General features: G+C 39.7%; 1 protein-coding gene across 7 annotated transcripts in view; it reads right to left on the bottom strand.

Annotated features, from left to right (window-relative positions):
- The window catches only part of BBX (BBX high mobility group box domain containing), a 297,529-nt gene that overhangs the window by 66,157 nt on the left and 219,355 nt on the right, over positions 1 to 12,017 (bottom strand). The gene's annotated exons all lie outside the window — the stretch shown is intronic.

The raw sequence follows: 12,017 nt of genomic DNA, 5'->3' as shown, positions 1-12,017 counted from the left end.
CCCAGGCTCCTCTGTCGATGGAATTCTCCAGGCAAGAACACTGGAATGGGTAGCCATTATCTTCTTCAGAGGATCTTCCTGACCCAGGGATGAGTCTGGGTCTCCTGCATTGCAGGTGGATTCTTTACCATCTAAGCCATGAGGGAAGCCCCTATAGCCCTACACATGTCAATTGTACTACGCAATCAGAGAAGTTTATATGAGCGAGTTTGTGCTCCCCATGGACTAGATGCATACTAAATGCACAGGGAATACCTGTTGACTGACTTGATTCTCCATGTTTATAAAAATGAAGAATCTCAATGACCTGGCCAGGAATCACACAACAAAGACTGCTCAATGGTTAGAACAGCTATTACAGCCACTGAGGCTATGCATTTTACTGCAGTGGATAACTTCTTCTTTTAAAATCTAGTCACTCTTACTTTAAAGCACTGTAGATTTAGCCTTTATCTTCAGTGTAGTATAATGGAAACAGCACAAAGTTAGGAGCCAGAAGAACTGGCTTACTACTAAACTACGTGGTTACTTAACTTTCTAGTTCATAGAAGAACAGAAGGAGCAAATCAGAAGGGGCCAAGAGTTGGGATAAGAAAAAGGAAGAGTGTTGAAAAAGAAACAATGTTACCAGCAACAAGACACAGAAGGAAAAGGCAGAAAAACTGTAGACACAATATGTTTTAAATTTTACTGAAGTATAGTTGACTTACTTTACTTAACCAAAATATTGGGTTTATGATAGACTTAAGGGTATACTGTATAATACAGGGAATATAGCCAATACTTTGAAATAACTCTAAATGGAAAGTAACCTTCCAAAATTGTATTACAATTTAAAAAAATCTCAGTTACTTAGAAAAGTGGGCTATCACACACACACACACACACACACAAAACAACACAAAGTAGATCAAGTGGTCCTAAAGTTTCTCCTGAGTGTAGTAAATTAGTATTTATAACTATGATTCTAAGTTGTCAAGATAAGGATAATTATAAAATGTATTCTTTATTTTAAAAAGGCAGAAATAAATGTGTGTGATACATGCTAGACCTGCTGCTGCTGCTGCTGCTAAGTCGCTCAGTTGTGTCCGACTCTGTGCGACCCCATAGACAGCAGCCCACCAGGCTCCCCCGTCCCTGGAATTCTCCAGGCAAGAATACTGGAGTGGGTTGCCATTTCCTTCTCCAATGCGTGAAAATGAAAAGTGAAAGTGAAATCGCTCAGTCGTGTCCGACTCTTAGCGATCCCATGGACTGCAGCCCACCAGGCTCCTGTCCATGGGATTTTCCAGGCAAGAGTACTGGAGTGGGGTGCCATTGCCTTCTCCGACATGCTAGACCTACTTCCACCTAAAAACTCAAAATGTAAAAACGGCTCAATGACATGGAAAATGTACTGAGGTAGAATTCATTCTTGCGTGTCTGATAAATGAGGCATCCAGTGCAACTGTACATATTTGTGCATACATGTGAATGTTTGACAAAGAAATCTGGCATTATACCCACATGGAAGGAAGAGGTTATTTCCGACAAAAGGCTCCTATTTAAGAAATGTTATTAGAGGGGCCTAGACCTTGGGGTAGGAGAAGGCAATGGCACCCCACTCCAGTACTCTCACCTAGAAAATCCCATTGATGGAGGAGCCTGGTGGGCTGCAGTCCATGGGGTCGCTAGGTGTCAGACACGACTGAGCGACTTCACTTTCACTTTTCCTTTCATGCATTGGAGAAGGAAATGGCAACCCACTCCAGTGTTCTTGCCTGGAGAATCCAGGGGGAGCCTGGTGGGCTGCAGTCTATGGGGTCGCACAGAGTCGGACACGACTGAAGCGACTTAGCAGCAGCAGCAGACCTTGGGGTATCACTTTGCTGTTTGTATTTACAGTATTCTTAATTACTTATTAAGTGGGATATGGCTAAATATAACAAAATATAGAGATTAAAGGTATTTGTCCATTAATTAAGAAGGAAGAAAAATCCCAAATGAGCAGACACTCAGTAAAGGGAGAAAGAAACTCAAGGAGCTGTTTCTAGAAGTAGTTTCTGAAGTAATCCCTAAAGCCACTAGGTGTTGCTATACACCCAATAAAGAGAACTGCTAAAGGGCTTTTAAACGCGGCTTTGTTAGCCACATACGTGTTCAACTTCCCTTAAATCCAATCTTCCCTTTAAATTAGCTATAATTCTCAATAACCAAGGAAGGGGAATGATTAGTATAATTAAGAATTATGACGAGGTAGTATTTTTCCCACAGGCAAAATGTACATCGTAATAATGAGAGACATAGAAACATGACCTGGTCCCTTTATATAAAACAAAATCAAGCCAGTCAGATGCACTGTAAGTGGTCTGGAAAGCTAGGTTTTATTAAGTCCATTCCTACTTCTCAAGGCACAAAACCAGTCACAGAGCTGGACTGTGATGAATACACAGTCAACCAAAGCTATGAAGTGCACTGGTCATATCTGAGCTCCACATCCCTGCCCTTGCTAATTCAAACATTTATTGATTACTCATTCCTTCAACAAATATTCAATAAACACCTAATATGTGCCAGAACAAAGACCGCTGCTCTCTTTTAAGAAGCCTACATCCCACCTGTGTGCCTTACATGTCAGGGAATAAAATAACCCTAAGAGGATGAGTCTGGCCCTTAAGGTGCTTGTGGTTCAAGTGCAGGAGACAGCTACACATTAAGAATAGATGTGCCTCCTGGTGGAATATTATAAGGTCTATGGGAGGACAGAGAAGCAGCCTTCATTCTATCTGGGGGTGGACAGAAGAAGTAAGGCAAGTAGCATCTGAGATACCCCTAGAAGGAACATCAGAATTGTGGAAATGATGTGGTAACAATAGGGGGCAAAGTACGGCTTACGTGCCCTGTGTACGTGAGCATCAGCGATCTTCCCAGTATGGCTGAAGACTGAGATGTCTGGGAATGCAGTACGAGATGAACTGAACCGAGAGGAACTTGAACGCTACTTTAGTAAGTGTGATGATTAGGCTGAAGGCAATGGGGAGTCACCCAAGGTTTATAGTCAGAGGAGCGGCATGATGAGAGATGTGTAGTCAGAGAGTGCTTTCAGTGGAGTGCAGGATGACCCTGGCTGGAGAGTGACTGGAGGCAGGAGACTAATTAGAAGGTTAAGGAAATAAACCAGCTAAGATGTGGGGCCCCAATTCAATCAGAGATGGCATTTGCCAGGCCTCAGTAACTACTGGGAAGGGTATCAAGGCTGAGGGAGAGGGGCCAGTAAGTGCCAGTGTTTCTAAGGTAAGTTTGTCTTCTTCGGGAGGAGAGGGGTTGTGAGTAGAGGAGTCCCTTTCAGAGTTCAAGTGTAAAGATCTGGGTGACTCTGAGGCCCATGCACTGACTCTTACCCTCGCTCAACCTGGCCCAGGCTTTCCCACAGTTGGCACTTTTTACCAAGGATCCTTCTATACCAGCATCTGGGTGATCACTTAATTTGCATTTAATATGAGATGTTAAATGGACTTGAGCTTTCAAACACAGGTGAACTCAATATAAGTATATTATATCCAAGTAAGTCCTTCAAAATCTACTTAAGGACTAAAATGGAGCCACTCTTAATTAAACCTAAATGAGGTTAAGGAGTACCTGAGGACTAAAGAAGTGCACTTGACTGACAGACGCCAGGGCTGGGGTGCAGCCGAAAGAGAACTGGGCCACCCTGGGGATCACACCAAATAGTACCACACAGAATTGAGAATTCCTTGAAACTAGAATGCAAATCAAGTCAACTCATCATGGGCTGAGAAGAAGGATAAGTCCGTGGTTTCCCTTGGGGCACCAGGGCCACCAGAGTCAAGTTCCCTGTCATTCTAAGCCATGTGGCAGAGCGCTAGGATGGAAGTTCAGGTCAGACTCCAGGCCACTTCTGTAAAGTGCAACAGACACTGAGAAAAACCAGAGCATCTTCCCGCCTCAGTTTCCTCATTTGATAAAACAGGTAACAACGCTACCGACTTCTTCACCGGACACAGTGGACAGAATGCAGTTGTGCATATAAATACACTGTCGACAACAATGCAGCAGCACATCCCACCCTTCTCGTTCACCCACTTGTTCATTCCCCTCTTTCCCCACTCACTTGCTGCCCACCTTTCCCATTCCCCCTTTCCACCACCTCTGGGAACGGAGGGGCTCCTCTGAGCTCGTCAGCATCTTGAGCAATGAGGCCCGGGGACTCATGAGGACAGGTGCCTGTCTGGCTTTGAGCCCCACTGTTAAGAGATGGAAGATGCTGGGCTGGATGGGCAGTGAGCAGTGGCATATTATAAAAAGGAAGGGTCTCTACCCAGAACTGAGAAAGTTCAAGGAGCCCACTTAATGTGAATTTAAATATAAATATAGTATTTCCTCACTATGTTTAAAAGCTATAAAACTATGAGAAGGGAATTAAAAGCTTTGAAAAGTGAAAGTGAAGTCACTCAGTCGTGTCCAACTCTTTGCGACCCCACGGACTGTAGCCTACCAGGCTCTTCTGTCCATGGGATTTTCCAGGCAAGAGTACTGGAGTGGGTTGCCATTTGCTTCTCCAGCGGATCTTCCCAACCCAGGAATCAAACCTGGGTCTCCTTCATTGTAGGCAGATGTTTTTACCATCTGAGCCACCAGGGAAGCCCATATATTAAAAGCTTTGGTGGGGGACAAAAGTTGTGAAGGGGGCAAGAGTTGGGGGTGAGGTTGGAATTCAGTAGATTTTAGCATCCTGAAGTGGTCAAATATAGCAGCCTAAGAGAGGCAGAAGTCACAGTAGCTCAATGTTACCAACAGGTAGTAAAAATAACTGTCCCACTTCACTGATATGAGAAATTGTAAGAAAGGGGAAATTTTTCAATTTTACCAAAATCTGTATTTGTTTTAAATTTAAAACTCACAGTGGGATGCTTGGGGCTGGTGCACTGGGACGACCCAGAGGGAGGGTATGGGGAGAGAGGAGGGAGGAGGGTTCAGGATGGGGAACACAGGTATACCTGTGGCAGATTCATTTCGACATTTGGCAAAACTAATACAATATTGTAAAGTTTAAAAATAAAATAAAATTTAAAAAAATAAAAATAAAACTCACAGTGTTTTAAATATGGACATATTCATTAATTTAACAAATACTGGTATTACCACCTTTTCTTTATCTCATTTCACCCATCTCATTACTTAACGGAACATATACAGGTTTAAATGCTAGTATAATGACTTTCTTGCTCTAAGACGTTAGAGAAGTTATTTAACCTCTCTAGCCTAGTTTCCTCATTTATGAAATGGGAAATAATAAACCAATCTCTTAAGGCTCATGGAAAGATGAAATGAGATAACCAGTGTAAGTGCTTAGTATAGGGCTTGGTCCCCAGAAAGTACTCATGAAATGCCTGTGCATAAAGCTGCAGCTCAGAACACCGCTGGAGAAGTGGCAGGGGCTGAGGTGAGGTGGGCAGGGACTGAATCACAAGTGGGCTACTGGAAGACTGAAGTTAGTCCCTCTGGGCTCAAATCCTAGTTCTGTCACGTCATAGCCACACAATCTTGAGCAGGTTATTTGCTCAACGTGAGTATGCTGCTGGTAAAGCATACTATAGCCTGTAGGAGTAATAGCCTGACATTTCAAGTACGAAATGGCTAGAATAAATTATAGTAATAATACTAAGTACCAATACTAGAATGCTTTTCAGGAGAGGTAAAAATGTCTTTTTTTAAATTAATCTTCATAGAAGTCTTGGGAGTTAGAGGCAAGCGAGTATTATTAGCTCCATTTTACACGATGGAAGGAAAACAAAAATGTGACTTGATCTTAACTTTACCACCATATTTCTTAATGCCAACAAAACAACGAGGCATCCGAAAATCACAAATTCAGGTCTAATACACTTTCCAAATGTCTAAAGGTTTGTCTTCATTTATTCAACTAAATAGATATTGATACCATCAAACCTTTTTATCAGTTATGATTACTCTGCCTAATTTTTCTTATTTTCTATTATTCCTCAAATCATCTCTTCCGTTTCTAGGCAAGATGACTTCTGTGCTCACCTAGATCTAATACTGACCTTTCCAATATTATTCCAAGCTGTTCTATACATTATGTGTTGAATAATCTCCCTTTTCATCTCTGAAATTTATTTCTTCCTGCCTTTATTTTTAAATTTTAATTTAGCTTTAGATTTTTATGTTTTATTTTTTAAAGTTAAAAATATAAGACTACAGATTTTCAGTCCTGGAGATTACTTACAGAAATTCTAGATCATAATACTTATACTTTATTTATTGCATTTCCATCTTCAGAATATAACTCACTGATATGAAACATAACGGCTTAACTCAATGTAATAACTTCCTTCTCCTTAGCTCTTCCCAGAGTTTGTGAACATTATTACTTTGCTTAAATTTTTAATAATATTACTTTTAATTCTACTTTTTCTTTCTTGTTCCTTAAAAGTAAAAAAGAGGAGATATGTTCACTAAAGCTGCTGGACACTGTTCAACAGACCGGGTCTCTGATGTTCCCTGATTAGTATACTTTAAGCTTATATCATATTTTCTCAATTAAAAAGTGTCATTTGCTTTTTGATTTATGTAAGTTTACTAAAATCTCATATTCTCTGGAAACATTCCATTTCCTTCACTATTATGGGGTTATTTCCTAACAAGACTTCTATACTTACATTTCACTGGGTCTCAGTAGAGACAAGCTTAACATGCCATTTTGAGTGTGTGTGTGTGGTGGGGGTGGGGGGCGGTAGTCACTCCCTAATGGCTGTCTTGCTCAATACAGACACACCTTAAGAGATATCACGGGTACAGCTGCAGGCCACTACCATCAAAAGCGAATACTGCAATAAAGCTAGTCACACAAAGTTTTGGTTTTCCAGAGTACATAAAAGTTATGTTTATACTATAAATAGTCTATTAAGTGTACAAGGGCTTCCCAGGTGGCACTAGTAGTAAAGAACCCACCTACCAATGTAAGAGAGGTAAAAATCACAGGTTCAATCCCTGGTTCGGGAAGATCCCCTGGAGGAGAGTATGACAACCCACTCCGGTATTCTGGCCTGGAGAAGCCCATGGACAGAGGAGCCTGGGGGCTATAGTTCACAGGGTTGCACACAGTTGGACATGACTAAAGTGACTTAGTGCACACACCCATGCAAGTGTACAATAACTTTATACCTAAAAAATATACACACCTTAACTTAAATGCCTTATTGCTCAAAAACGCTAACTATCATGAGCCTTCAGTGGGTTGTAATCTTTTTTCTGATGGAGGGGCTTGCATTGACATTGATGGATGACTGATCAGTGTGGTGGCTGCTGAAGGTCCGAGGGGCTGTGGCAATTTCTTAACTTAAGACAGCAATAAAGTTTGTCATATTGATGGACACTACCTTCCACGAATGACTTCTCTGCAGCCTGCAATGTTCTTTGATAGCATTTTACCCAAAGTAGAAGTTCTTTCAAAAACTGTAGCCAATCCTTTCAAACCCTGCCACTGCTTTATCAACTAAATTTATGTCACATTGTAAATCCTTTCTTGGCATTTCAACAATCTTCATAGCATTTTCACCAAGAGGATATCCCACCTCAAGAAGCTACTTCCTTTGCTCCATTAGAAGCAACTCCTCATCCATTCAAGTTTTATCATGAGATTGAAGCAATTCAAGTTATATCTTTAGCTCCTAATTCTAGTTCTCTTGCTATTTTCAGCACATCTGCAGTTACTTCTTCCAGTGAAGTCTGGAACCCCTCAAAGTCATCCAGGAGGGTTGGAATCAACTTTTCCCCATATCCTATTAATCCTGATTATTATTTTTTTCTTTCTGGTCATGCCGCATGGCTTGCAGGATAGCCTCGGGTCCCAACCACTGAACTGCCAGGGAATTTTCTTAATGTTGATATTTTGATTTCTTCCCATGAAATGCAAACATTCTTAGTGGCATCGAGAATGGTGAATCCTTTCCAGAAGGTTTTCAACTAAATGACTTTGCCCAGATCCATTAGAGGAATCACCCTCTATGGCAGCTACAGCCTTACAAAATGCATTTCTTAAATAAGAAGACTTAAAAGTCAAGATGACCCCTTAATCCATGGGCCGCAGAACAGATGTGTGGAATAGTATGAAAACATTAGTCTTGCTGGGCACCTACGTCAGAGCTCTTGAATGGCCAGGTGCATCGTCAATGAGCAGCAGTATTATAAATAAATATAATATTTATAGGACTCTTCATTTCTGAGTAGTAGGTCTCAACAGTGGGTTTGAAATATTCAGTTAACTATGTTATAAACAGACATGCTGTCACCCAGGTGGAGCAGTCAGAATACACACATTTATCAACTAAGTTCACTGTTTTATATGGATATGATTTGTAGCACCCCCTACTCACCAGCTCAGATTACAATAGTAACATTAAAGGTCACTGATCATAGACTGCCATAACAAATATAATAATAATGAAAAGTTTGAAATTCTGCAAGAATTGACAAAATGTGACAGAGAGATACAAAGTGAGTAAATATGGTTGGAAAAATGGTGCCAACTGACCTGCTGGACGCAGGGTTGCTAAAAGCCCTCAATTTGTAAAAATTGCAGTATCTGCAAAGCACAATAAAATGAGGGATGCCTATACATTTATTTTGCTTCTTTAATTCATATACTCTTAACAACAAACACTGCTTTTAAAAATTTGTCTCAAATATGAAATATATTTCAGTGTATTCTGGGTATAAAGAAAATACAGGACTAACCATTTATGTGAAAAAGAGTCAAACAAACTGTAAATGCAATTCTTACCCCATTTCACTCATCAGAGACACAAATAGTAGCATATAAAAATGCTGCCCTAATAATGCCAAACATATTGTGGCAAATTTAGAGTTAATCAGAAGACTAAGGAGAAAGCAAAAACTCAGACATCCTGCTTGTTATTATTTGCTCACTGCTATATCAAGAACCTATAATTTCTCTCTAAAAACCCTAAGAGCACATCATATGTAGATCTACGAAATGTATAAACCAAAGAAACTTTAACCTAGAGTTTTATTGTTCCTGTAACAGTAAGCCTGTCTACCTTCTGTTAATAGAATTGCTTTTAAAAATAAAACTATTACCTATATTAAATTTTTCATATTTAAAAAAAAAATAGGCTTTTGAGGACTTTTTCTATGTGATTAGGTTTCAGGCTGACAAATAAAGGAAAATCTCCTTTTCAATAAGCCATTTCAGAGTAAGAATTTTCTCATGGCATTTTAAAAATTCATTACAATTAGACCTCCTCTGTGGAAGAATTTTTGTAAAATGTCACTTTATTCGACTGGTCCTACCCAACAGTTTAAACAGACTTCATGGTAATTGTTCCAAATCTAAGAAGTATCAAATTTCTGTACTTCTTTCCTTATCTCATTATCTTTACAATTTTCTTTTAAAAATATAAGTATGTATTCATTGTATTTGTCATCTGCCAATGTACATAAGCCCCTAAAGTTCTATAAAAATGTCTACATATTTGGAATGCGACTTTGCATAGAAATTAGGTATTAAATGAAATCTACTGACAGCTATGAAAAAAACTCTCAAACTAATTATATTTAGAGATGGCATTATGTTATACAAACTTTGCCCCTTTATTGTTTCAATAGCTCAAGACCATTTTCAATAATGCCTAAATATATCTGGGACAAGAAGGAGGAATTATGAAGAAAGACTTGTATTCTTAGAAGTGGTCCTTAAAAACCTAAGTGCTGGCAACTTCCTTAGTATGAAATTCTGTCTCCTGTGTGGTTCATTTCTTTCGGCCATTTAATTTTCTCTGTTTCTTTAGCTTGAGAATTTTCAAAATGGTTCCCCCTTCATCAGAAATGGAAGGTTGACCACTGCATGATTTAAACTGCTTGTGTCAAACTCTGCTATCCTCATAAGTGGGGAGAAGAGCTATTCACTAAAAAGAGCCCAAAAGACAAATTTTAATTCAAAGAAAAAAAAAAGTATTCCTTTTTCTGACTAGCATTTTCATCCATCTGTAAGTTCTATACATGTTTATTTGTTTACATTTTTTCCTGAAAATTAGAAGGAATGCTAATAGATGTTTGGAAGAAAATTTCATTATTATCTAATCTATCAGAGAAGATGATACTGACTTTCACAATACAGTGCATTCTTGGGAATCATGAGTCAGACTGTGCTGAAAGGTCAAATGCGCATTATTATTCCAACCTTCACCTTTGGGAACATGCTTGGGATGCTCTACGCTCTAGTCAGAGTTAATCTGATTGCTTTTAATGTGTCATAAAGTCAAATGATGCCAGTGAAGGCTATCATGTGAGGAAATACAAACCTGCTGAATGATGAGTATGCAAAAGTACAAAGTTTCCTTTTTCAGCTAAAGATAAGTACAATGTAAATAAGTACGGGTCCACCAAATTGACACATTTATTGTGATTCTAAATTGAACAGAACTAACAAGTTAAATCCGAAGGCGATGGCACCCCACTCCAGTATTCTTGCCTGGAAAATGCCACGGATGGAGGAGCCTGGTAGGCTGCAGTCCATGGGATCGCTAAGAGTTGGACACGACTGAGCGACTTCACTTTCACTTTTCACTTTCATGCATTGGAGAAGGAAATGGCAACCCACTCCAGTGTTCTTGCCTGGAGAATCCCAGGGACAGGGAAGCCTGGTGGGCTGCCGTCTATGGGGTCGCACAGAGTCGGGCATGACTGAAGTGACTTAGCAGCAGCAGCAGCAACAAGTTAAATCAAATTGAATATCTGGTCAACTACTATGGATCCCAAACATAAACTATAAATAATAAAAGTGTGTTGTGATGTAAATATGTGGTATCTTCTAAAACAACTATTTGAATATGCTTTAACTGTAATTCATAAGGCATGCATACAACTTAAGAAAGGAAGGAAGGAATATATATATGTGTATGTGTGTGTTAGTTGCTCAGTCGTGTCAGACTCTCTGCGATCCCATGGACTGTAGGCTGCCAGGCTCCCCTGTCCATGGAATTCTCCAGGCAAGAATACTGGAGAGGGTTGACATTCCCTTCTCCGGGGGATTTTTCCCGACCCAGGGATCGAACCCTGGTCTCAAGCGTTGCAGGCAGATTCTTTACCATCTGAGGCACCAGGGAGGCCCATACATATATATGTATGTACATACATACGTTATGTATGTATGTATATGCAATAAAATTGCCATTTTGGGTCCTAAGTAGTAATGCTGGTTGGGGATTGAAAAATTTCCACCTCAAGGACTTCAGTGTATAAAATAATGTGACCAGTAGCAGGTCAATGCATCTGGCCTCTGCTAAATGGGTTTGAAAAATAGAGAAATTCCACAAATGCAAACTATGCATGGCTATTGACTACTACCTGCCTGTCAAGACTATATCTAAGAGTTATTTAGCAAACACAACCCAATAACTATACAAGGGAATAAAACAAGACCAAGGTCATTAGGAGGGTCTGGGTCCTTTTTCATTTTCCATTTTAAAGAATAAGCAATCCTAAAATGCCACGTTTTCTGATTTTCAAAAGCAGGAGTTTGGATTTATTCAGGTACCAGAGAGACCAACAGTCTCATGCTTTTTTTTTAAACTCTCACCTTTTCACTAACAAGTCTAAATGAGAACATCACAAAAGCAGACACTGTTATAAACAGAATGAATGACTCACAGGATCCACCATCTGAACTCCATTACAAAGCCATGGCAAATGCTAATTATCTGTATGTCCTAAGTCTTACGCCTGTGCTCAGAGAATCTCAAAATCTGCACCCAATCTCTGTTTGTGTCCTTTTGGGTTCATGTAACCCAGTCTGTTACTTTCAAGGCATAATACCATGCACACAGAAACCTTAATGAAAATTAAGGTTTAAAATTGAAAGCATGAAAATTAAAAGCATAGTTTGTTCATGAGCTGTTAACAGTGAAACTGTAGAATAAACACTGTGAACAGAACACAAGTGTCCATGTTATCAACTTCTAGCAGGAGTGGAACAG

Source organism: Bos mutus, chromosome 1 (genome assembly GCF_027580195.1).
Source record: "Bos mutus isolate GX-2022 chromosome 1, NWIPB_WYAK_1.1, whole genome shotgun sequence".
Lineage (NCBI taxonomy): Eukaryota > Metazoa > Chordata > Mammalia > Artiodactyla > Bovidae > Bos > Bos mutus.
The sequence above is the reverse complement of the archived record's forward strand: the minus strand, read 5'-3'. Positions and strand labels throughout refer to the sequence as shown.